Source organism: Ciconia boyciana, chromosome 6 (assembly GCF_034638445.1).
Source record: "Ciconia boyciana chromosome 6, ASM3463844v1, whole genome shotgun sequence".
Classification (NCBI taxonomy): Eukaryota; Metazoa; Chordata; class Aves; order Ciconiiformes; family Ciconiidae; genus Ciconia; species Ciconia boyciana.
This window is the reverse complement of record NC_132939.1, coordinates 16,627,639-16,654,664: the sequence shown is the minus strand read 5'-3', so window position 1 is coordinate 16,654,664 and position 27,026 is coordinate 16,627,639. Positions and strand designations below refer to the sequence as shown.

The window sequence follows — 27,026 nt, the reverse complement described above, 5'->3', positions numbered from 1 at the left end:
AAATATGTTACAAAATATTGAGACCTTTTGTGCCTTTGTTCTACAAAACCTAAACATCAAATACCTAAATTATCTGGTCCCATCGCTTTAGTCAGTTGTTATAAAACATTAAGAAACTCCAACAACTGTTAAAGCAAATGAGAAAATATTTTGGAAAGCAAAGAATGTTTTCATTCCCCAGTTAGGCAGAGTCTATTGCACAGTTTAATTTGTGCAAGGATAATGCACAGGATGGGAGCATCCTCACTCATACAAAATCTCCACTGACAACAATCTTTGCCAATACTGGGTTTTGACTGGCTAAGAGCCATTTTAGGTATCCAAATTAGTGACAAAATAACTTATAAAACTGTGTTGGTAGCTTTTTGGAGGCAACTTCCAAAATAGCCTTTGTCATATAGTCTGTCTTGGCTCAGACCAACAAGATTGAAGGTGTTGGATTCAGTGAGTGCTGACTGTTTTTTTCAAGAGCAAATTCTCAGTAAGGTCTTATGTTGCTCACAACACAGGATCTCTTGCCCTAGGAATGGTAATCCATATATTCATGGTAATGCCCCAAAATACAGGATTCTTCCCCAGTGCTAGTCCCACAAGCAGCTGAAGAGTTTCAAAATTCACTTGCTGTGGCAGAGTGGCTGCAAATTTCCACTCAATAATAAAATCCTAAGTTTATATGAAGATGTGTGTCACTGATGGTGGAATAAAGAGAATAAATCTTTTGTATATACATATGTATAGAATAAGATTAATATATAAATATCATTATAAATACAGACACATATATATTTGTGTGTGTATTAGTTATACAGTATTCTTACAATACTATATGGTATATATTATATATTACATACAAAGTCCTACATAATATTTATAATATAGATACAATAATACATCATACAGCGTACTATTATATAATATATATAAAAGCTACAATATGGTAAATTACACATAGAAATATGTTTAATATATATACATGTTTATATATTAGGTATCTAATACCTGTCTCAAGGACTGTGGGCATGCCTGGCTGTAGCATGCAGAACTGACAAAGGGGCCCATTCTCATCTTGTGCACAGCCCTGCCAGGGTAGCTACCATTACTAGGGGTGGCCTTGGATTCAGAAGAACCCCCTGAATGGGAGGGACCTGCCACCCAGAGGAAGATAGAGACTGCTTGCAGGGACCAGAGGCCTTACAGAAATGGGCTCAGTGTCATGGCATCTCTGCAGCCTCAAATCCCTCCTGTGACTCCACAGCACTGTGTTTCCAGGGCTTTTCCTCTCATAAGCAAGGAGAGGAAGGGCTCTTCCTAGCCATTGACTCCTGCCCTGTATTGCCTTTCCTTCTGCTAGCCTCTCCTCTCTTCCAGGTCTGCCAGGGCTGCTCTTCCCAGGCAGAGAGGCATCATGCTGGGGACACCATTCTCTGGAAGGAGGCTTTACCAGGAGGACAGACTCTGTGCCAGCCAAGAGGATCACCTGCCTCACCCCCAGCACTCGGGATGCAGCGTGGGCTTCCAGGTATTTTGCCCTGTAAAGTAACTATGCCATGGACAGGAGGTTTGCTTCTACTGTCTGAACGCAGGTTGATCGCCTGTGCAGTGTTGTTGCACAAGACCCACTCTGATGCCTATTCCAAAAACTGAACACAAGCCCTCTGCAGTGCAAATTTGTGCCTTAGCTTTTGCTACTAATAATTTCCCTTTGTGGAGTTCTGCTTCACTCGTTCCCAGGTACAAGATGTATACTTGCTATAGTCTCCTACCTACAGATCCCTTGTCTGCTGTGTTTCCAGATTTACCATGCCAGTGAATGAAGGGGCTATGGTGGTGATATCTGGCATTTCATCACCCTCTTTTGTCAACATCAGTTCTACTGTCTCTCTGAAGAGGAGAGTGTTTATGCCTGTTTCTGTGGCTTGACTCTTAAATGTGCCAGCAGTAAACAATTGGAGCCATAAAGTGGCCACTTTGTGCTGGTCTCGTGTTCAGGTGGACACGCACTTTGCTTCCCAGTAATTTTTTTCCTTTTTTTTTTCTTCCTTATGGGAAATGGCTAGTTTTCTTCGTGGTGAGATTCAACTGTTTTGTGGGCAAGTTACATATATGATGTTTAGGGAAAGGTTTTTTTTTTCTCAATAGTGAGCACCTTAGTCTCCTGTAAGTATCCTAGAGTGTCTTCTCTTTGAATACTCTCTATATCTTTGCCTTAAGAAATTATTGCTCCCATATGTGAAAAACACAGAAAATGTCCTTTTGCTGTGGAGCTTGATAACACTTGTTAGGCTTCCTATTTTCTAGGATGTTCTAGTAACTCTTTTAAACTTAGGCAGCACTTTACATTTCAAAGATGCCTTCCAGAGTTTGAGTTTGCCTACATAAAAAGAATCACTTTGGGCTTGGCACAGAAGCTCGAGTTAGTTCTTTTTTTGTCCATGAAGGTACCTCTGAAATACTGTGGCAAATTATGTGCCTGTCCAGGACTTCCAGTCATTACAAGGCATACTGTGACCATAGAAAACCTCAGGAAGATATAGGACACCTACAATCCAAACTCACAAGGGCAGCTGCCATCCCATGACCACCTATCATGCTATGCAGTATAGGGCAGTTAGGGCATGTTCCCACTCCCCTTCCTGACAGCACTATCCTGATTTAAAGGAGAGGGTTGTATCATCCTTTCTTTCCCTGGTAAAATATTTTCTCCTACTGTGTATATTCACTGTACCCAATCTAGCTACACTAGTGCATACCTACAGACATGCAAAAACTGTCCTTATACGCAGGAGAGTGACTAAAAAAAAAAAATTGTCCTCATTGTTATGTTTTTAAGGCTAAATTGATGGGTCACATATAACACCTGTGATACTAACCAGCTATCAGTTACGCATAGTGACCACCCCTCCCATAAGCCAGTTGAATGTTAGCAGCTGTGAAGTTCTTGCAGAGAGAGGATTTCCAGGGGTAGTGCTGCAGGGCTGATTGCACAGTATTGTCATCTTGCTCACAGCAGTTCAAAAGGGCTCCCAACAGCCCTTTGCAAGTAGCTACTGTGAGAGCCACCATCTCATCTGGTGCTGGGGAGCTGCACTAAGTACCTCTGTTAACCCCTTTTAGTTGGGGCTGTAAAAGGCTCAGCACTACTGAGAGAAGGAGACCTTTAAACACCTACTGTGAGGTATATTGCATAAGCAACAAGCAAACACTTTAAAAACAACCTCTCGTGCAGTCAAGGTTAAAAGAAAGATGGAAAGATTAGAAAAGGAACATAAGGTAAGTCATAGCCTGATCCTAGAGGAAAATTGTTTTCTACATAAGATGAAAGGAATTTACAATATTTTAAGAGGTTTGCTAGCAATATTATGCAACCATGCTTAGCTTGTGTCCTGCAGTACGCTCAACATCTTGTGGGATAATAGGATCCTCTCATCTTTTACTGTTTGCTACATTCTGGCTGTATCATCTGTGGTGTATTTGCATTTCTTTAGTTTATTCAAGTGTGCGTGCGGGTATGATGTGAACTGTGGTTGAAGAACCAACTTAGTTTCTGAATTCTATCCTCCAACATAAAGGAAATATCCTTCATTTGGAATAGCTTTGTTTGAATATTATACATCTACCTGTGCTACAAAGAACCTGAAATATTGCATAGCATTTAACAGTGTGGAACTCTTTATGCCTTGAAAGTGCTGTTGAAATGTTAATATAGGTATCAATCTCTGCAACTGTTTTGTAAGGCAAAACAAGTAGATACTACTTCTGTTCCATAGGCGAGGTGATTGTGAGGCTCAAAGGCTAGAGCCTGTATTTCTCAAGTATGTTGTTTTAACTTTGACTACACAGTTACCAGTATTGAGGTCTTAGATTGGGGCAAAATTAGGGGATATTGTTCAAAACATGTGTCTTTATATCCCGACTTTCACAGGGATGGATAGGACTGTCAGATTCTGAGTGCTGAGCTGTTGTTAGGATACTGTGTCTGTTGGCCAAGATACAGTCCCCCAGAACTTGTGTTTCCAGAGTTCAAAGCCATTGGTCGTGAAATTCCAGCTCAGTCTTTGAGCCATGCTCTTCCTTTTAACCTTGCAGTGCAGCGAGTCCCAACACATAGCAAATGTGTGTGTGTGTGTGGGGGGGGTGGATGTGTAAAGGATGGGGGGGCAGTGCTGTAGATCTGTGTAGGCTCTCAGAGTTTTGTTCTTCTTTGTGCAACTCTGCTACATCAATACCTCTAGAAATGGCCACTTTGGGTTAGAGAAGGGTGAGAACTTTTTCACTACCCTTTCTAGTGACTTCAGTATTTTGTCATGAGACTCTGATGTCCTCAACATTAAGATTTCTTATCAGATATTTTAACAGGATCAGACTGCCAGTTTATGAAAATCTGGCCCTTAAGGAGATTTTGGTTTGGAGACTCATTAACTGTGAATCACCAGAAATCACTAATCACTTTTGGAAATCTTCCCTAGCAAGTATTGCTATATAATAGGCACAAAACTACATAAAAAATTAAGGGAAAATGAGTGAAATGAACGGACATTGGATGTGCATTGATTCCAAGAATGTAATTTCTCTCTGGGAACATCTGGATGAATTGTATTTTCTCTCCTGAATGTGAGACAGACTGCTGTCCCATGTCTTTTCTGCAGCGTTACCTTCTTTGCTTAAAGAAGAGCTTGGGCAAATGGTTACATACAAAAGTCTATTTAGAAATAAGGTCTTTAAAAATAAAGAGTGGTCTATAATGCTGACTTGGTTGAAAAAAGCAATTGATAGACTTGTGGGTACTAAGTAAGGTGAATAGAGTCAGCTACAGAAAACAAAGAGATGGGGGAGAGGGTGCTGGGGGTGAAGTCAAAGAACAGAGGAGAAAGCTGGGACTTGTGTTCAAGCTAGGTATTCTGTTAGCCAGCAAGGATGGAAAATGGCATTCACCCCAGAGGGGTTATTTTCACCCGCTCCATTTCTAATTCTTGAGTGATTTGTGGCAATTGTGTGCTGCCACAAGCCTGCTTAGGGCATGAACTATGTGCAAGTGAATGTTATAGGAGAGCACAAGAAACTGCTTCCCAGGCAGGAAAAGTTAAACATGATTTTAAAACGTAGAGCTAGTTGGGTAATTAAAAGCTGAAAAAAATCAAAGTTTGTGATTATTTTTTAAAAATTATTATTTATTTCTCAATCAGAGCTTGAAGTATTTTTATATTTAACTTGCAGTATAACCTCAGTGAGGAGAAAGAGGCAGCTTCCTTGAATGTGACCGCTTCCTTGAATGCCCTATGCTTCAGGTCAAGGTGCACAATTTTCTGGAAAGGTGGAAAAGCCCTTTTCTCATCTTGGTGCATTAGGTGCAAGCAACGTCCCTAAACACATTACTTGCAACTTAGCAACATAAATGCCCCTCTAACCTCAGGATAATTCAGACGACACTGATTTGAGTGTAGTAAATTGTTTCCGGCATAAAGCTGTCCTTTCTGGACTGTATAGGAAGCCTATTTCTGGTACTGACTGGAGTCAGGGGAGGTGAGTACACTCCCCGTTGCCACTTCCTTTGCCTCAGAAACAAGAACCCAGGATTTCTGACTCTTCCCCCCCCCCCCAATGTTTCATTAATCAATCCAGGCAGCTGCCCTGTTGTTGGGAACCTTGATACACAGAGAAATTGCAACGTGGTAGGAGTCCATTTCTGCACTGTTTCTTCCAGTGAGCAGTAGAGCTGGTTTTTGATGTGAAGTGTTGTGCTGAGTATGTGATGATCAAGCTCTTCATGACACACTCTCTCAGTGAGCTAAAGATTTGCAGCAGAAGTATTAGCTTATCCTTAACCTGGCCTTGTGGGCTGAGAAAATTCACATTTTACAGACCTTTTGTCTCAATGCAAGTGTTGACATAGTACTAGGATTTTTTTTTTTCCTTTTCAAAATAGTCACAAAAGTTGGGGAGTGAGGATTTGCCAACCGTATTTTAAAGGCGCCGTAGCCATGGTAACTGAGGTACCTTCAGTTACCAAGGTAACAAATGCAGCTCAACTGCCTTGCTGTAAAGCCAGACAAATCTACTCATGATCTGTTGATTTTAAGATGCTTTATAAATTGTTGAACTATTTTAGGCACTTAAATCCATAAATCAAAATGTCTGTTAAAACAACCAATACACTGTACTATTTATGAATTATTCACCCCATTCTTATTTCACCAACTGGATTTTTTTCCCCTATCAATGTACCTAGGCTTTTTCCACTCCTAGTTTTTCTTATTTATTGTTTAGAAAATGATTCTTCTGTATGAAACAGATGATTCGTATTATTCCTGGTTGTAAATCTTATTAATTGGAGAAACCCTAGCCCCCTCCTAATACCCCCCACTCCGGTCCTGCAGCCTCTAAATGGAGCTTTATGTACTTCTGCCCTAAAACCACAAAATATGTTTCGCTAAAAATTTGCTAATGAATTAAATCAATACAATTTGGAATGAGTTCCATCTCAAACAATCAATACAGGCCCAGTGATGTACAACAGGCAGGCAGGTAAATTGGTCTAAATAAGTTTACAATTGATTTTACTTTTAAAACCAAATTAGGACATTTATAGTCTTACCAAATAAGATCAACTGCAACTTATGTAAACAAGTGTATTCCTAGGTTTGTCTTTTCTAATACTATTAGTGGACCTGTTACTATTTATAGCTCAGTAACTTTTATTCCTGGGATAACATGCATACTTTCTTGGCCCAAAAGCATGGTTTGCCTATTATTAAAACAGGGCATGTTTATTCAGGTTTTACCCTTATTAGATTGTTTTTGCTAATAATTTGTGGTAGCCTTGTTAACGAACACTTAAGGATTGCATAATTCAGGGTAAGTTATGTGATAGGTTTACACACCTGTGTCCTGGTATGAATGTGCAATGAAGGCCAGAACCTGCCTTCAATGGTTATGCAAAAGCTTACAGTCTGAAACCAAGTAAGATTCCGAGTTACTGAAAAGCTGAATTGTAGAAAGTTCCCTCAGATCTGTTTATTTTGAGTAGTGGTGTCAGCAATGCTGTAAGACTGGCAAGGCTAAGAAGCTGCCTTTAAAAACCTATAGACATTTAGGCAGATGTCATGGGATTTAACACAGCCATTGGATTTTGAAGGTGCTTGGCTTATTTTCCCTGAACAACATATGCTTGCTCATGAGTGTGATGTTACGGTCCTCTCCCTGTTCTTGTGTAATGACCATTAGCATGAGTCATTCTCCTTGCTGCTTGCTCAGAAAATCCTATTAATTCTTCATATGCATACACAACTCCCGTTAGTATTAAAGATGAGCAAATCAGTTAATAGGCGTTGCTTTAACGTTGGTTTTTGGCATATCAGATGAGACATCAATCTTGCAAATCTTGGAAGTGAGAAATGCTAAAAGGTATATTTTGTACATCCTGCTGCAACTGGGAGGCCTTTCCAGGGTTATTCAGGGGATTATAAGGGATGAACTTCTCTTAATTTAAGGGAGAATTCCAGAGTGGAATATTTTTTTTTAGCCTCATCATGCTCTTTCATCCCATTATTCCTATTTACATGCTGCTTCGTTTTTCTCAGCTTTTCCCTCCTTGGTCAAAGTGCCCTTCAGATCGTTGCAAACAACTTTTTTACCTCTTTAGTCAGTTGCTTAGCAAAGATTGATATATTGAGTTGGTTCAATCTGTCTTCTTAGTTTCAGTTATTCCAGCCTGCAGAGGTATCTTTTGGTTTTAGTGATGATTGCCTAAAACATAAGGATGGAGAATTCTGGGATCTCTTCAAAGCTCAGTTTAAATTCAAATATTTTTAATTTGAATATTAACCCTTTCCCTGATATTTGAATTGAAGCTTAAATGTTATTGATAGGAGTAATTTGGTATCGTGCACAGACATGTTTAAATTGATAGCATGTTATAAGGATTTTACTTCTCAATACCACAGTTCAAAAAATCTAATTAGTCTGCCGGTTTGTCTGCCTTTCAAACCTACTCAACAAGCAGCTCAAGTACAAGATGTTCTTGTCTGCTGCAACTGACAGATATGCTGCACTTACCCAGCCCTCCCCATTGCCTGCCAGACAGGGAACGGTATCAAGATAGTTGAGCTGCCTGAACATAAAGACTATCTAGACTGATTCAGTGGCTCATGAATGCAAGCAGTATCATGCAATGCGTTTATTACAGTGTCATGCTCTTATAAGTGGACTCGAATTTCTGACTTGCTCTCTAGCATTAAATATTTTCAACATTGACTAGAGGGTTTCTCTTCCCAGCTCTCATTTAGGTTTAATGGTAGCCACGTGGCTGAACTTTCCTCTCTAGGCTTTGAAAATGCCAGCTGGCACTGGTACTTGAGAGATGTTTGGGAAGTGCCCTGGTTTCATTAATACCATGGGCCAGGGACCCTGGATGTGACATGGTCATTAAGGCTAGGGCTAAAAGAGAAGGTAATTGGGTCAAAGATGGGGAAGCAGAGAGGTGTTACTTTGTAACACTTGCCTTCGTATTTTTCCAAAAAAGCTCATGTAGTGGAAGGTGGTATGTCAGCAATTGTGAGAAAGAGAGGTTAACTGCTGATCTCCCGCTGAAAGGCAACACTGGAGTTTCCTTCTGCTCCTGACTCAATGAATTTCATAACTGTTGATTTTTCTAAGTTATAAATGGCTGTTGGGTTGACTCTTTAGGCCACAGTCTTGTAAGCAGAAATTCAGATAAAGCCTCTGGTTTATCATAACTTTCTAGCATTTGGCAGAAGTGCTAGGGGTGGAAAACAACACAGAGAACTAGAGCCTCTTGGCTAATGGTGAAGAATGGTGGCTGTGGGAGCTGGAAAACCACCTTCCTTGATCTGCTGTAACTAGACAATCTCAGTCTCCAACGCAGTCAGTCTCTGCTTGGCATTGCCATGGCTGCCTTATTTTGACCCTCTGAACCCCTTCTCTTTCTGTGATTTGCACGTGCAGTCAGTTTCTGCATTTTGGGATCCCTTTCTCATCTGTGCCTCTGTGTGTGTGAAAGGGGAGGAGTATTTGTTCTTAGGTCCTTCTGCTATTTCAAATACAGAAATAGACTGGAGCCTTCTGAGAAGGCAGTAAATTCTTCTTACAATACCAGGGACATGTATTGCTGGGTTAAAAAAAGAGTGCTGATGCAAAGCTAGTCTGTATCTTGGAAGACAAAATCTTTTTGCTCTCCACCACTCTGAAAAAGATTACTGTTGTGAGGAAGCAAAGAAATACAAAATGGGGAGAAGGTGGTGTGTCTAAATGGTTTATTGTGGGTAGCTTTAAAATAAGGCATCTCTTTCATTCTAGCAAATGAAGTGACGGAAGCTGTTGTTAGGTTTTTCTGACAGCCTTTTTTCCTCTGTGCACTGCAGCACAAATACTAAATTCTCTAAATTGCTCCAACAGGAGCTTCACCAGTACTGCAGTGACTGTATCTCCTGTGGGAATACCTGCTGTAGCTTTCAGCTGGCTGGTTTGGTGGGTAGGTTAGCAGCACAGCCCAAGCCTGCCAGCTGCTTGGCTAGAGATGTTAATGTGTGTTCTGTGGCCAAAGCTTAAGGGGTGATTTTTAGTAATAAGAGCAAGTGCTTTGAAGGAGGGGGTGTTTCTATAGGTTGAGTGCAAGACTATGCTTTCAATTCTCTTGTTTCTTGCAGCCAATTTCCCTTTCTCTTTATTCTGGGATTTCATCCTGTACAGCTGAGTTGAGGAGCAGTGTGCATGTAAGTGGGAAGGAGCAAGTGATGAAAACAAGGAGAGATGACATTGCACTAAGTAGCGCTCTGCTGCTTGGCAACAAATAAATACTACTTGGGAGCAACAGGAGTGAGACTGAAAGGAAATGCAGGTAGCTGAACTGAGTTAGGATTTGACACAATTTTTTTTTTAATCTATCCTCTGCTCCTTACCCTTCTTTTTTTTTAAACTCATGAATGGAAGAATAAGGAACTGAGTGAGATTATTCCCTATCCTGGCATGTTTTCTTTGACAACATATAACTTCCAAATAGTATATGCTCAGTAGTGTACTAAGTCTTGTGCATTGAGCAAGGACTGCACACAGGTGGAGGTGTGATGAGATGTGATTTTCCTTTCCAGAATGATGGAGGTGTTTAGATACAGACTACTTCATTAGTGTGATAGAATTTTGCATCTTTGGCCACCCAACCTTATTTGTTTGCTTGTTTTGTTTTCATTTTTTCGGTAAAGCTTATTTGGTAAATCTGTATTCATATGCACCTTGCTGAGAGAGAGCTCTTTGCAGAGCTTTCAGCTAGGTCTAAAAGAGGAAAATTGCCATATTTCTTCTCCCCGAAATCAGCAAGGTCAGGCTAGAAATGATCAGGTGCTCTGTGGCTCTGGGAAAAGAATGGAAAATTAAATATCATTATTTTGGATATAACTTGCTTAAAAAGAGAGATTGTCAGAGTAGAAAGCATATTAAAACAAAATCTTCACCACCATTTCACATAATCATCTGGAACATGCCACTGAGACTTACAGAGGATTACAGAGACTCCCTGAGGCCAGGTTTGCGCCCGATGGCATCTGCATCGCTCGCTGGAATGCCCTGAGCTGATCCTCAGCCCACCTCCCCCATGATGCCCCAGTGAAGGATGTGGCTGGCTCTCCCTTCATACCCCTTGCCCTCAGTCACTCCAGTTGTTACTTGCACCAGGGAATTAGATTAGTCAGTTTTACGCCTTTACTATTTGCAAGTGACACTTTAATTTTCAGCCTGCTAAAAACTTACTGCACAAGGTATGCTTCTGGCAGTTTTTGATATTAATGCTTTGTAGAATCTCAAATGTGTGAGGCTGCCTACCAGATGTCAGAAAATAGTGGCTTTTTTCATCCATTATGATGGTCTTTGTTGTTTTAAATCAAAGAAAAAAGTGTGCGGGGCCAGGGTATGTTTGTGTGAAAAGAACATCAAATGGAACCAAGCTACACTGAAGTTAAAGGAAAACTCTTGGTGGTTGGAAAACAATGCATTAGTGAGGAAACAAAGCATTTCTGAAAGCTTTTTAGACCAGTATTAGGTTTTGGTATTCAGTGATCTTCTCTAGAAATCAGTTTTTCAGTTGTGAGGCCACGCTGACAGCAAATGTAGTAGAAGCAACTCTACTGGATTTGATGCTTCTGGGCCCTTTTGCTGCTGGTGCTGAAGGTCACACTCTTGCTGTTGGGTTCTGTACCTGAAGCAAGGTGTAATGAGGCAGCAGGATTCCCAAGTAAAAGCCCAACTTGAGACACTGAAAGTTCAGTAGTAGTGCATATTGATTTATATTAATCTCCATTGCTTTGTCTCGTCTTGCACACTATTAGGTAGGTTCTGATCTGCTCACACAAACCTCAGTCCAGTGGAACGTATTTCTACAGGGTTGAGGCAAATTGCAGAACTGGCCTCTCGGTTTCAACTAATAACTTTTTGCACTTGACTACTTGTAGGTTTGTGACCTAATTTAAGGGGGAGAATGGCAGGTAGTTGGAGAGGGGAGAAAAAAAAGACAGTGTTCAGCTCCTTCTTCCCTAGAAATCAGTGGCAAAGATTAATAGTTTTGTGTTAAACAGCTTTTCCCATGAGCATATCTCAAAATGATTTACAAGAGATAGGCTAGCATTAATTCCCCTTTTTTTGGATGGGGAGGACTGAGCCACAGAGATGAAATTGTTTTTGTTCACTAGTGAAGTGTACATGCATCTAGGAAATAAATATATACAACCCAGAACTTAGTGTGGAACACAGATATGGCAAAAATGTCCCTTGGGAGCAGGTATTGCTTTTAAGCTACAATGTCAGTGAGCATTCAGGCATAACTAAACATGATTCATTAAGTCTGTTTCTTTGAAAATTCTGTTCAGATAGAAGTTGTAAATGGGGCAGGAGCCAGCCAGCTTCTAAATAGCAGAGCACTGTGGCTGCATTTGGTACAGCTTGCTACATTAATGGTACAGCTTAATGGGACAGTAAAAGAAAATGCAAACATCAGTCTTTAGTAGCTTTAGCCTATTAGACATGTTTTGAATCTAGGGCCATTCAGAAAACAAAGTTCTGTAGTCCATTTCATGCTGTTTTTAAATTAGAACAAGAACACTCTTATGCACCAGCAAGGATGTTGTGTCTCCAAAAAAGGATAGGGCTTGCTGGCTTATTTTATCCTGACTTGTTATTTAAAGAACTGGTGAGACTGGTAAAAGATACAGGTTTCATGTCACAATTTCATTTGTAGGCTTGTAACTTATTTAAAAGAACATAGTTGTCCAATGAAGTTGGTCAAGACATAGCTTTGTTGTTTTATCCTCATTATGATCCTAAATCCAGCAAATGTCAGGAAAGCACTTTGTTGTGTTTAAGGCCACATTCAGGGTGCAGCTCTCAACTGTGGGCTTAAAATTATGTACAGTGTGTATGTTTTATCTCCCCCATGTCCACATCAGACCAAATTATGGTGACAAAGGAGGTTGGAGAGATAACAGGAATATCACAATTGAAAGTAATTTAGCCCCACAGGAAGTCAATTCCCAAGTAGCTATTAGTGAGTGGTGAGGCTGGTGGGAGAGCAAGGACAAAATGTACATGTATATGCTGTGTTTGCGAATCTGCTCACTGGCTTTATTCTGGGAAAATTCAAGTTTTGCTGCTGTGCAGAATAGATCTTATGGAAATAGTTGAAGACTTTGCAAACTGGATAATCACAATTTTCTTGGCAGGCTGTCCTTTTAACTTGAGCATCCAGATATTCGTAATAGACTTCTTTGTCATAGAGTGTTACATTTACAAAACAGTGCGCACACTTGTGGGTGTTTTTTTTTTTTTTTTAACCTGGGAAAATAAGTAAGTTGTTCCTTCTAAAGTGGCAGAAGAAAAAACATTATGGAGTTTGTCTGCTCATTGCACAGGACTATGTGGTTAGAAGCATACAAAGACAATTTAAGGAATGCTTTCTTTTGTGGTCAATTTATTCCTATTCACATGGGAGAATAAGAAACCCGTGTATGTCATTACTTTTGCAATTTATCAGTATATAAATTTTTTTAATTGCCCCCAGGGGAGATGACTTTACTCTGAAGTGACTTGCCTGAGTGAAATAAGAAGCTTCTTGCAGGGTCAGGAGCTACATGCAAGTCCTTGGAGTTCAGTGCTTTAGCTGCAAGACTATTAGTCTTGTCATACTTCCCTCCTTTCAGAGAATACATCCACCTAGGCCAGAATCATGCTGCTGTTGAAATCAGTAGATATTTTGTGGCGTCTTTCAGTGTTTGGAAAATTCAACTTCTGGTGTCCATGGAACAGTGAATTGTGTGCTCTGTCCAAAGCTGTTTGCAACTAGAACAGTTGTGAACCTTTCATTACTGAGCCAGACTCACTCATAAAAACTCGGTCTATAGCTTTTGCCTTTCTCAGTTTCTTGTTCTCATGTGTTTGACATTGAGTTTGCAGTGCATGGAAAGTTTATCCTTTCTACCTGTAATCAATTAACTACATTTTGTAGGAGCTGTTGAAGTGATACCAAAAATGTGAGTTGCTGGGGAGATGGAGAGACATCTTTGTGTAATGCATTGGGTGCATGTTGGTGATGAGTGAAAAGGTCGGGCAATTCATTTGGGATAAACCTGTGCTCTGTAATACAGCCAAAGCTCTTGCATCTGCAAATGTGGCAGGGAACTCTGGAGACCCCATGTCTCTCTGCTGAAATGGAAATTTGGTATCCTATAAGAACAGAACTAGTGGATGCCACTTGTCATTCTTTTGGATAGGATAGCAAGAGATTACAGTGGTATCCTTCTAAACCACTACCCAAACCTAGCAGTTTGGTCAGTTCCCTCCCTTCTGAAGAGTAGCTGTCAAATATTTGGTTTTACCAGGCCTGAGGACTAGAACATCAAATAAGTCCTGGTTTCATCCCCTCTCTACTGCCTTATTTTGACAGGGAATATGCACTCAAATACTTACAGCCAGCCAGAAATACTGGCCCTTCATGGTAGGGGAATACCTATCCTTTTAAACTAGGGGAATACCTATCCTTTTAAACTAGGTTCCTGACTCTCATGCTGTGGGTCTCCTGAAGGCAGAACATGATGTCCCATATTTATGAGGGACTGCCAAGAAATACCATCAGTGAGGCAGGCAGTGAAATTCCTGGGCATGCTCAGGACTGGGTAATGCCAGTGATGGAGGAAAGCGGCCAGTTCCTGGTGGGCGGGAGGTGGGGAGTTGGCAGTTGTTGATTTTTGCAGGGGAAGAGAGAGGCAGAGTTAAAGCAAAGATACGTATACAATACGTGCTTACCAATTCCCACTTCACAATTCATATAGCAAGTTGGCATTGTTGACTTCAGCTTCAAAATACTGGATCTCATGTGTTTGTACGTATGTGCAACAAAGATACCTGTATCTTCCTCTGTTGTCCTCCATTTTATGCTGAACTATATACCCTTGAGAGAACAAATGCTGTAACAGCAGGTTTATAGTGTAATTCAGACAGGTTTTGGTTATGCATGCAAAGTCCAAGGCCTCTTCTTTATTAGGTTACAGCTGGCGTTAGTTTTTCACTAGCCAAAATAGGGCATTTGACAGCAGGTAGCAGAAGGCAGAAACTTCATAGCTAATACTTTGCCTGTGTACCAATCATGTCAATAAACTAGGATAAATATCTAAGCTTAATAGCTCTACCTGCTGAAGCATCAGAACAGCCTGCGCTGATCTTCCACCGAGTCTGAGGCAAGTCAACCCTCCTAGCTGTTACCTGGAGAAGTCCTGTGCTTTCCCAGCATGCTGTAGCCTTGTTAATCCTTGTTAAATTGGAATCGGTGATGGTGTGGGGAGGAGGGGTCATTGAAGCAGGACCAGAACTGCTGCAATTGCACGCACAAAAATGAATATTTGAAAGTGGAAGCAGCAACCCCTCAGCAGTCCTCAGACCTCCCGGACCCCATCTCTTGACATACAGGTTCAACGACCTACCCCTGATCCACAACTTCTCATTTTGAATGCCTTCTGCCTGACACTATCTACCTTCTCCCAGCATCCTGCATATTTGCAGATATTGTCACAGCAAATTGATGTTAAACAATGATGGGCGAAGTTCTGCATTGGGTAAATTGTCGTGTGACTCCATTTGACAAAAATGTTCTCTCCTTAATTTTCCTTGAAGCCACAGCAGAATTTCTAGCAACGTGGAGTTCAGCACAGGAGTGACTAAGAGCTAGAGGGGCTTAGTGTGGAATTGAAGTGGTGATTTCTGTGCAGTGTGTGGTAGGGGAGCAGCAGAGAAAGGTGGGCTATCTGTGAACGTACTCTGGAGCAGTGGGTATACCCAAGTGAATTGGAGTGTAAATAAGTGGTGGGACGTATCCCATTTGCTTGTTTGTTTTTATTATAGTTAGAAAAGCTGCATTATCTTTTTATGCAAGTCTCATGTTTGTTCTCAGTTCAGCTTCCTGACAGGAAAATAAACCGTGTCTGGATTGTATTTTGCTCAGGGCTGTGTAATTCTGAACAATGACATACACATTCAAGCACTGTGCTATGTACACCTGGTGGCCCATGTAGCACACTTGCGTTGTTCTTTGAAAAGCTGTTCTCTGCTGCTAAGCTATAGTGTCTGTAGCAATACAAAAAAAAAAACCAACCCTTTTCCTGTGTAATAAAGCAGTGAGCAGGCCAATTAAAATGGGAAGTAGGCTCACCAAATAGTGGAGTAATAAAAAATAATGCAGCTTTCTAGAGAAATCTACAGTAAAGAAGTTGCCAACTTGTAACTCTGGAGAGAGGTCTTCTGTGTATGTACTAATTTTCTCTTCCTCATCACTTTCTTGTGTTTGATTATGATGGGGAGCACTGACAGCAGACCATTTATGTACTAAGGAGGGGTTAGTTTTATTTGAGGATGTTTAGGGATAGAGACTTTATTTTTCCAAGAGCTTTTGTGTGTTGTGTTAGGTGAAAACAATCCTTATGCAGCCCATTTAAAAAAACCACCAAAACAACACAACAAAACAACAGAGCTTTCATTCTTTCTGCATCTTTATAGATTGGCAAGACATTGTAGGGATCCAATTGGGTATCACAGCAGTGAAGCTGCTCAGCATCTTAGTGCTTCCTAGGCTCAAAGCAATTTACATGGATTTGAGTGAGCATTGACAAACTGATCCTTACAATTTACTTCTGTGATTGCTGGATAAGAGCTGTTACCTTATGTGCCAGACCAGGAAAAAGAAACAGGTGAGGGGCAACACTGAACCCTGGATTAAGGGAAAACCAAGAGAATCCAGCTCATCTTGTGTTGCTTCAGACAGTCTTGCATTTCATTTCAGTTCCCGGTTTTAACACCACAGAGCTGCACTTAGAGTCTAAGCACAGACAACCAGATAATAATAGTAAAACAACTTTGGACCAGCTAAAATCACAGAAAGAATGCAAAACAAGCTCTTGGAAAAAGCAAACATCCCAAAAATCAGTAATCAAAAAAATCACAGAAAGTGACAAATCTGTGTGCCTTACAGTGTCTGCAGTAAAAAACACTCTGAGCTTTGTGTTAATGTCATGCCCTGTAAAACTAGAAGAAGCTCTGAAAGACCCACAACGCGCGTTTCATGGCCTGGCCGGCACAAGTTACACTGTCTCTATAATTACAGTGTTTCTCCCTCCAGATTGGGCCCTTTGAACATGTATTAAGTGTGCTGCTGAAGTGCAAACTGACACCTGTTTGTAAGTTATTTTCTGGCTTGCTAAAGGAGTCATCTTAGCAGGAGCTTGTAAGTGTTGCTTATCCTGTTGAGATTCCATTTCCTGGACCCTCAACAGTTGGAATTGCTTTTACAAACCAGCCATTTTCCTCAGCGAGTGCTGCTGCATTATTAATGTGCTTGCCTTGCTCCAGGAAAATATTTTCCAGTGTAGGATGAAGTTTAGGTGACAGGCTTTCATGCCTTTTTTTTTCTTTGTACTGTAAGCTGCTGCTACTAGCTGGCATTTTAAGCTTTTATTTTTCATCATTAAATTTGCATCATCTGCTAGAACTTAAGTCTTGATGGATGGGCTATTGAAAGTACCCTGTTGGCCAGGCTGCTCAAGCATGTTATCATCCACATACGTACTGCTAGGTGCTGCACTCCACATGTGCCTCCCTGGATTTAAATGAAACTTGCCCTCCAGTTGTTGTTATTCCAGAAAAGCAATGAAGACAAAGTATAATAAGACTGTTGCTAAGATCAACAGCAAAATTGTTTTGTTATTGACAAAATAACTACTGCTTAGTAAATGCATATGGTGACAAAACCTGACAGGAAGAACATCTCCAGGGAGAGGAGTTGGAAGAGAAGCCCAGAAAAGCGAAAAGGTGTGCTGTGGTCACGCAGCAGGGGGTTAATGGCAGAACCTGCTGGTCTCCTGACCTGGTAAGACAAGAAACTTAGATGTCTGGAATGGATTCAGTTAACAGAAGTTGCACTATTTTTTTAACTTTGCTGTCATTAAAATAGGATTTAATCTGAGCTAATGTGGCTGTTTGTGCAGAAAGGAAGGAGAGTTATAAGTAACAATTTCTTGCATTATACTGCACCTTCTCTCAATGGATATTGAAGCGCTTGACAGACTAATTAAGACACATGACTCTCATAGGAGATCCATAGAGCATCAAAAGCTGTTGAGTTACCAAAACCCTAATGACTTTTGCATGTAATCTGAGCAGCTCTAGGTGACTGGGAGCGCCCTTAACCCATTGCAAATGCAAAGAAGTGTTTGAATCTCTGTGGATTTAAACAAAAAGTGGATTTAGAGTGTATAAATCCACTTGAGTATATTTAAATCGTAAAGGTGGTTAGTAGTGACTCTGCTCACAAGGGGCAATACACTAAGCTGTGGTAATATGATGGTTTGGAGGCACGTTCAGATAATCACACTGTAACAAGTGTCCTTTTCCAGAGGCAGACAATGGATGCCAAGCAACTAAAGGCTGTATTCTAAAATGAGCTTGTCTCTGGTTTCAGAGTCTGGCCAAATTTTAAGGTTGCACCCAGAACACTAGGGGGTACCCTTAGCTTTTCTCCTGCAATGGAAGCTGAGTTTTTGCTGCTCCCAATTGTTAGGGATGAGTCATTCAGAAAATTATGGCTTTGTCCAAATTTACAGGTGGTGACAGTCCCAGAAATGGAATAAAAAATTTGAGGGTTTTAGCTGCAGGAGCTGGGATTTTTGTAAGTGAACCAAAGTGGATTAGGAACCCAGAACTCTTCCCAGCTAAATGGGATGGGGCGTGTGATTTCTGAGGATTCCTCGCAAAATCTGACTCTATAACTTTGCAAGATGCAAATGGATGCATTCAGGTGTTTTGAAATAATGACTGGAATCTAATCTGAGAAGCCAGTCATGCATTTTATCCCTCTATATCTGCACTTGCCTTCTGTGCCAGACTACGAACAGCTACTTCTTGGATGTCACGTTCTAAGGGTTCTGTGAGAAAACTGGGCTGGGAATAGCACCAGCAGAGAGAAACATCAGACATCCTCTCTAGCATGTAGTGAAAGACTGAGTGACTTACCAACATGGGATTCCAATTTCCCATGAAAGGATACCTGCTGTGGATCAAAAAAAGAAGCAGGGGGGGAAGCTTGATTCGCCTGGGTAGCTGATGATCAGCATTACTTGGAGTTTATGTGTGCATTAGAAGGAAAGCGTGTCCTAAGGTCTCCAGAGCTGTCACGAAGGAAGTGTCAGGGTGCCCAGGCAAGCAGAATGCACAGAAGGGGATCTGCAGGGTTGCCGCTCTGGCATAACGGTTGACTAGAGTTGTCAGTTTGGGGTAATGTGATGTATGCATTAAAAAAAAAAAAAAAAGCCACAACAAAAAAACCTCCATAAAACCCCTGTAAGCAGCAAGCACTTATCTTTAAGCCTTGTGCACAATATGCAACACAACTATTTATATTTTTAATGCCAGCATGTCCTCCCCTCTCCCCCCTGCTCATGCCCCCTTCTTTCCTGTCCCCTTGGCCGTGTCCATGGAGAACAGCACTCCCAACTGGCTTGCATCTGTCAGATTTTCCTGTCCTGGACTCCCCCTTCCCTTTCTGCCATTTGTTTGAGTTTTGATCCAGGGCAGTTGGAAGCCTTGCCCCTCACATGCCATTTCAAAGTGCCAGGGACATAAGATATGCTGCAGGCTTAGGGTATGATCCAAAGCCATTTGGGCTTTTGGATCAAATCTTTCTGTTTCAAAAACTGGCAGCAAGGCTGGGGACTCTGTGCTGAGCAAGCGTGGCTTCAGGTCGCTGATTTATTTGTTTTTGTGAAGTACTAGTCCATGTAGCTGTGACGGCAGTAATCTCTCAGGTGTGTTGGCTTTCTCAAGGAGAATGCAGGCAGAAGGCTTTTTAAACAAAACATTTTCTCCCTTTTCCTCCTTTTTCTTAACAAATTGTGTATTGCAGGGGGGAGAAAAAATTAGCATCCAAATTACAGCCAGGCCAATGTGACTGCTTTAGAAGGATGAAGAAAATAAGGAGCAAGAGCCGGGAGCCTTGGGGCTCCGAGATGTCTGAGAGCTCCCTCTGAGCTTGCTTTTCCCCTGTCTTCTTCCAGGTCCCTCCTTATCACAGTCCTCTTTTCTTCTCAACTCCTTACCTTTTGCTTATTAGGAAATGGTTCTTGCTCCTATTAATTCAAAATATGGGCGGTGACCTTTCTTGGGCTTTTCTAGGTGCTTCCCAAAGAGGAGAAGCCTCATTGCTGTGGGAAGCCAAAACCCAGAGCTCAGATTAGCAGCCTCTGGGGCAGCCTGTGTGTCCTTGTCACTGTGAAGTGGGACTGGGCATACTTAATTTCTGTCCCCCCTTCCCAGCCCTGCTGGGATGGCATGGCAGAGCTCACTAATTTCCTTAGGGGATAGGGTTACATTAACAGGACTCCTGGGGATTTCAAGCATCCCCTATGTGCTTTAGCAGAGCTGTAGCAGTGTGCTGTGGGGCAGCCTGGGGTTGGTCATGGTTTTGAAACAGCTCTGAGAGCATCCTGGCTACTGTAAAGCAGCCAGGAGTCTGTGGTGCCATTCCTCCTTGTCGCCCCAAATCCAAGCAGCTGCTACTGTTTGTGTTGTGTCTTCAGGATAGACAGAAGAGCCTCTTTCTTCTTAATTACACTTAATGAATATAAGAAAAAACAAAGTAGGCAGGATACCCTCTGGCTTGGCTCAGGAATTCTGCAGCGAGGCTCTCTGCTGCAGTTCTCCTGCCCCTTTCTACAAATCTGTCTCAATTATGATACGCAGTATTTTCCCCTTCTCTGGCTTTTGTACAGATTGCCGATGGTAGCAGATTTTGCAGTACTTTGGAAAAACATCTTTCTTCCCTTTTCCTTCCCATCCCTATCTTTTTTTTATTCCACCAACTAGCTTAACAGAGACCTCTAAATCTGGGGTTCCTGAAGGATTATTGAAGGAAGCCAGTTATATTTTTTCTTATGTAGTAAGGCTGTTTAGTTTTCTTCATTTTTTCTGTTAGCTGAAGCCCCAAAATAGACCAAATAATTTAAAATAAATATAAAGCTTAAATCAAATCATAAAAGTATCACGGATAGATATTTGGCATAGGCTATCCACATCAAACAGATAACGAATCAGAATAAAGAGGAGAAAGTAATTGCTTTCATTTGTCTGTGCTATTCATATGAATGTCACAGATTAATACATTTTACAGGATTTGGAAGGCTTTCAAAAGCCAGTATTGCAGTGGGATCATCCCTATAGCAATATCTCAAAACAGCTGTTACTAGAGAGCAGATGAATAACGTGAAGCATGTTTTCTAATTAGCTTCAAGTTTATCTCTGTTCTACCTAACCACCTCTGATATTCCATCTCAGCATTAAATGCTTCCTCAGATTGATAAGGGCAGAAGAACTGAGCAATTGCTTATCTACTGAACACATTTTGGACTTACACTCTTCTTCTCTCCTATATTTATAGTAACTCTTTTTGCATAATTAGCGGATCTGTTTCATTTTAGGAGTAGATTTTCATATTCAGTTGCCTAAAACTCTTGCAGGGGAATACGAACGTTCAGTTGCTTTCCCAAAACTGATGTCTGCTCAGGCAACGCAAGGACTTGAATGTTCAGCTATCCTTTTGCATTCTCAGCTACCAAGCAAGCACAGATACTATTTTTACATGTAAAAACGAGTCTGGTGTATTAAAACAATAAAGGCGCATTAAAGCTAAGCACCAAAAACTAAATTCTTCTTTAAAAGACATTGTTGCCAACCATACGGGTGTCATTTAAAATTGACCAGTAATGCTACATGACAGCCCCTTCCACTTCCAACCAAACAATCATGAAGCAGAAACCCATTTATAAAACTGCTGCAGTACGCATAAAAGACCAAGACCTGTGAACTGGATTTTACATGCAGCAAAATGAGGCACCCAACTGACAGAAGGAATAGGTATGGCACTTGCAAAGATTTCAGGTTCACCTTGCTTTGGATTGTCATGCTGGGCATACACAATGAATAAGGACTTTTGCAGCTTTTTGTCAAAATGTTTCTGCCATTAATAAGGCAGAAACATTGCACCTCACTTCAGTATGCAAATTAGAGACCAGTGCAAGTCATTTTAGAAATAATTACTTTTTAGTTCATGTTTAAATTCACAATTAATATTGTGAAGCTATCCTCCCTGGTAACGTGGTGTCTACCTCCATTATATTAATAAATGCACAGATATATTCTAGAGGATTAAATCAAGAAAAGATTTTTTTTTTAAAAGCAGATTCCATTTTGAAAATTCAAAGCTGTTTTTTAACTTCAGAAAACTTACTTGTTTTTAAGATTTTTAAAAATTGAAACATATATTGAAGGTTTAGCTGAAAAGTGTGTTACTTGCATAGAAAATTAGGATGGTTCTTTTGCTATGAAACCAAATATGGCAAAGGCAGCATTTATTCTTGTAGGTTTTCTTTTTCTGAGCCAAAACCATTCTTCTTATTATGTTTTCCTAATTTTTTAAGCTGTCTTGAATGGCAATTTTAACACTGACAGAGTGCACGGGGCATCTCTAAGTGACACCAATGTACCTTCATAATGAAATTGCTCGGAGAGCAAAGGTTTTGAAATGGATTTGAGGAGTTCATAATCTAAGCTGAGGGCGGGGGGTGCTGGGAGTGGGTTATTTTTGGTGGGTTTGGGGTTTTGTGTGTGTGAATGGAGCTCCACTGTGTTGATTTATACTGGCTGACAATCTGATTCGGTACATTTGAAGATTTACTTCTGATAAAATCTCATACTCAGTCAAGCTCTCCTATTTTTGCAGTGTCCAGTGAGTAGGGTAGAAATCATTGTTTCCCCCGTGCTGCCTCTTTTTATTCTAGAATTTGAGCTTTTGCTAAATATATAGTCATCAGCATATGTTACCCTGTAATTGTTATCCTCTTTCCTTCCTTATGCTTTCTTGGGTTCCCTCTGGTCTTTTGTGCCAGTCCCCTGGTTCTGCTAATCATAGTGTTGCTTTCCCTCAGTGTTCCCAGTCAGACTTTCCTGCCTTCCGCCTGCTTTGAGAAAGTACTGCAGCAAAAGCTGAACATGCTGCTTAATGCAAGGTTCAGTAGTGCTGTGATTTCACCTGGGTTTCAACACCTAGTTAACAGTCTGCTAAACATTTCAGAACATGTAACATAAAACTGGTGCTGGCAATATCTCAATGCCTTTCTAATTAGGAGCCAGGTGCTATATTGGGCAGTCTAGGTGACAACAGAGAATGAGTTTGAAAGTAAATATGTAACCTTCAAATTTTAGATGATGTCTTGTATTCTACAGGAATATTAAGAATTCAAGCTAGCATTGATAGCTTTCATCTTAACTGGCAGGTTTAATTCTTATGGTTCAGAATATATTTTTAAGTCCTTACATGGATGTTATTGCTAGTATACTTAGAGGTAGGTTGTGTTTTGAAAAGTTATTGATGTCAAGCCATTTTGCCAGGCTAAGGACACAAATTCAGTGACTTGTTTTGTCTCCAGAATGACTGCAATGACCTGGGTCATGAACCTCCCTAGAACAATGGAAATGAGCTCTTTAAACAAGGAAACAAACTTGAAGTCATCCATCCCCTCCCCTTCTTACCATGAATTATTTGGCTACTCAAGGAGGAAATTGAGGCACAAGGAAAGTACCATTTCCAGAAGGTGTGTTTTAAATATTGGAAGTCTAAAGCAGTAAGTAAATGAACTGAAGTGAATGTGGTCCATTTATTTAGAGTTGCTGAAGTGTAAGATTAAGCAGAAGTAAAAACAGATTTTCTGATTCTTGGCCTTGTGATTTAATGACAAGATGTTGTTTCTTTGAAGTACGTAGGGATTTATTTATATTTATGTCTGCACATCTGCTTCTGTGTACCATAGAAACAAAGGTATATTCCAAATTCAACCACATCTAGAATGTGTACCTGTGCTTCTGTGTTGAGGTCATCCTGGGTCTGAAAAATGTTTATGAGATGCCCAAATCACTGTGGCTTTTTTTAAAAAGCTCTACATCCATTCCCATACATGAAATGGATGTATTTTACAAAGAATATAGCCCAGTCTGTTACTGTGCTGTCCTGTTCAAAGGAACTTGTAGGGCTGTGACTGGCTGCTATATATCTTTGAGTCTCCTTGAGTACTGTCTTTAGTATCTTCTTGCTACTTTTTGTATGTGCGTGTGTGTGAACTTCTCTAAAAAAACACCAACCAAAACCATGCTGGTTAGGTAATGCTGTTGTAAATTACCTTAGCTTAGGGCCCAAGAAGCAACACATAATGTCCTCTTCCATACTACCCTCTTTCTCACTTCAAGATCCTTCTCCCCGCAAAAGCCTCTAATGAAGTAAGTACACAGAGTCAGTCAAAGTGCTGGGCCAAGACTCAAATGATGTAAAGGTTTTTTCATAGCTCTGCAACAAACTTCCTTCTGGCAGTGTCTTGGTCTTTTTCAGTACTTATTGGTAAAATGTGATTCATACTACTTCTGTTTTTCTTACCTTTTGACAGGCCTAACCAGACTTTAAACACTAGATATAGTCCATGTCTCACTATGTCTTGCTATGCTTATAACTGCATCTATCACCTGTGGTGAAGACATTGTCAATAATAAACACAGAAGCTAATGGTATTGCCATTGCAATAAAATGTCTCAGTCATGTTGGCGGAGGGATAGGTTCATGTCATAAGCAGGGTTGATGGTGAAGGAGGAAGAAGCAGGCAAGAGCTAGGGAAAGGCTCTACTGCCTGTAGATGGAAGTGAATTACATACTGAGAAGTTGTTTACATCTGAAGCTTTTTGTTACACTTTCATGATATGTTGTCATCAGCCCTCAAAAATACAGCCCAGACCTTTCTAGCTTTCAATGCTTTGAGCTTTTAGGACAGATGCTCTTGCAAATTAAAACCAGTTGAAGAGAAAAGCTTAGGTCTGCTCTTGGCAACAGGATTTCAGAAAGAACTCAAGCACTACTTCTAGCAAAAAGGGAACTATAGCCAAGACTTGCAACCGTGCTGTCATCAGTTTTTATATCCAGACAGTTTCTATGATGCTCATTGTTCCTTCCCATTCACCATAGGGGAGAATCCAATAATAATCAATATCTATTAGTGTTTGCAAGCATTTTAAGGTTTTTTGCATATTGAATGACTAGGAAAGAATGCTATTATTACAAAGAATAACACACATCACCGTAAAACTGCTCATGTTTCTCAGACTGCTTCTAGGAGTTCTGTGTTTAAAAAGAAAAAAAAAGATAGCACAACAGGATAGCACAATATGGGTCTGCAGTGACCTGTGATTTTTCCATCATTGTAACACTTTTACAAAATTATATGTCCATGAAAACTAGATCCAACAGATAAGTCATAAACATGGTGGTGTTCCCCTGAAGAACAACTACATTGGTCTTCAGCACAGGCTTTGTGTACTCCTGCCTCCTTCCTGTCCTTTCCCTTTTCTGTTGTGCTTGTGATCTCAGTATGAAACGATCCTCTACCATGGCTCTATATCATATGGTTTTGAATAGAATTGTTTTCTTCAGAAGGTGAGGCAGCTACATTTTTGCTGAATATCTGTAGACTGCAGTAAAGACAGAAGACTATCTTCCCGCATGTTACAAATCAACCTAGTTCCACTTTCTTCAGCAATCACAATAATTTAAACAAGAGCAAGTGGCTTTTTCTCCTTAACTTTCTGTCATGAAAGCTACTGAGTAACCAAATACACTGCTGTCCTGAAGACTAAGCTCCTTATTTGGTTCTTGAAGTAAATCTAATGGTTTCAAGTAGGGGGAAATGTATCTTGTATATTGTAATGTCTTGGTCTTTCTTTTTCACCCATGACTGTAAACAGATAATTTTTGCTTCTAATTAAATCAAGATTTTACAAGCTATGCTAGGAAACTGTTGACAAGATCATCATAAATTATCAATTTCATTAATGAAAGGAGTGCAAATGTAGATTTTTGGGAACAGTAACAACCAGGAGGCTGTCCTGGTTCCAGCACACTGCTAACCGAAGTTTAGTGTCCAGTTTTTTTGCTTAGAAAAGCCATCTGTTCATGGAAACTCATCTGAGTCTGGGAAATGCCCTGTGAATGGGAGATGGTAAGAAATTGTGCCTCCTTGCAATATTTTGCCTCTAAGAAACACTCAAAATACAGGAGATTAAAACTGCAATTGTATTATTATTATTTTATTACAATAATAATGGTATATTTTTCATCTTATGTTAAGATGACTTATTGCAGATGGATGTGAGGTCCATCCAGTATTTATACACAGAGGATTCTACCTGCTGGAGTGTGAAGCATCTTTTGGAGATGTCTGTGCTGAGATTTCATTGGAAATTAGCTCCTTCCAAAGAGACTGTGGCATTGTTAAATTCAAGACACACAGGCTTTTTGTCAAAAAGCTAAGGAAGGGTTCCCGAGAGGATTTTAAAGAACTATTTTGAAGAAGAAAAAGGGGAGTGCTTCTTGACCAAGAAAATACAAGCTGTTCTAGTTAAAAAGGAGAGGTGGAAGATAGAAGTAGAAAAAAAGACTTATGGGATGTCAGGAGCAAAGATGAGGAGCTTAGGAGAAACTGAGGACAGGCAAAGGTCTGTCCCACAGTCAGGGAAGCTTCTACAGAGTGTGAACAGGCTAAAAAGCAGGGTCAAAATAAGGCACTTTAGAAAGAAAAGTAAGCTTGAATTTAGTATTGCTAGTTGCCAGTAGAAGACAAAGGCAGCTTAATGTGCAGGGCAGAAGTAAGGGAACTGAAGCAGTAGAATAAGGCTTCTTAAGGAAGTAAGAATCAAGAGTGGAAGAGTGCAATGAAAATGACAGCAAGACAGAGGAGCACAATTCAATGAGAGACTGAGGAGATGAAGGGTAGGAGGTAGGAGATGGTATCCATATTGTGGCAGATTCAGAGTAAGAGCGCTGGAGGGGTCTCTGGAACAAAATGGAAATAGAGAAGTTGGCCAACACAGCAGGATATATCTCGGGCATGGTTGGACATAAATGGGAAATGCTGGTGCACAAATTTGGGGAAAAAAATCCAAAATAATAGGTTTAGGAAGCAAACCTAATATGTTTGCCTCACATTTCATGAGGTTTATGCGTCTTAAGATTCTTGGAAATTTTCCATGTATTATCCTAATCATTTGCATAAAGGTATAGATATGCATAAAACAGAGGAGAATGTAGAGAGTGGAGGAAAAGACCAAGAATAAAATTCTCAAAAAGTTAAAACAGAGTGGGAGAGGGGAGGGTGAGGGTACAGAAGAGTAAAAATGAAAATACATAACATAGCACTGTTATTGAAATAGAGTTAGAAACCTTTAGAGTTGCACATCTTTTCCAGGTGTAATCATCTTCATATAGATGTGAGCTGGCAAGGTACAAAATTATTGTAAATGATTCTAAAATGTGATTATCTTGACAGACTGATTATATTTGATTGTGTTGATTATGGCTATTAAAATAATTTTTCTCTGATGAAAAAATATATCCTCATAGTTTA

At 40.4% G+C, this 27,026-nt stretch overlaps 1 protein-coding gene and 1 long non-coding RNA gene across 7 annotated transcripts in view; one reads left to right on the top strand and one right to left on the bottom strand.

The window, feature by feature from the left end:
* The window catches only part of LOC140652935 (uncharacterized), a 119,243-nt gene that overhangs the window by 24,645 nt on the left and 67,572 nt on the right, over positions 1-27,026 (top strand). Inside the window, exon 3 of the long non-coding RNA XR_012042981.1 lies at positions 1,369-1,519. This is a non-coding gene — a long non-coding RNA (uncharacterized lncRNA). The remainder of the gene's footprint in view (positions 1-1,368; positions 1,520-27,026) is intronic.
* Positions 1-27,026, bottom strand: part of KCNC1 (potassium voltage-gated channel subfamily C member 1) — a 131,220-nt gene that overhangs the window by 48,267 nt on the left and 55,927 nt on the right. The gene's annotated exons all lie outside the window — the stretch shown is intronic.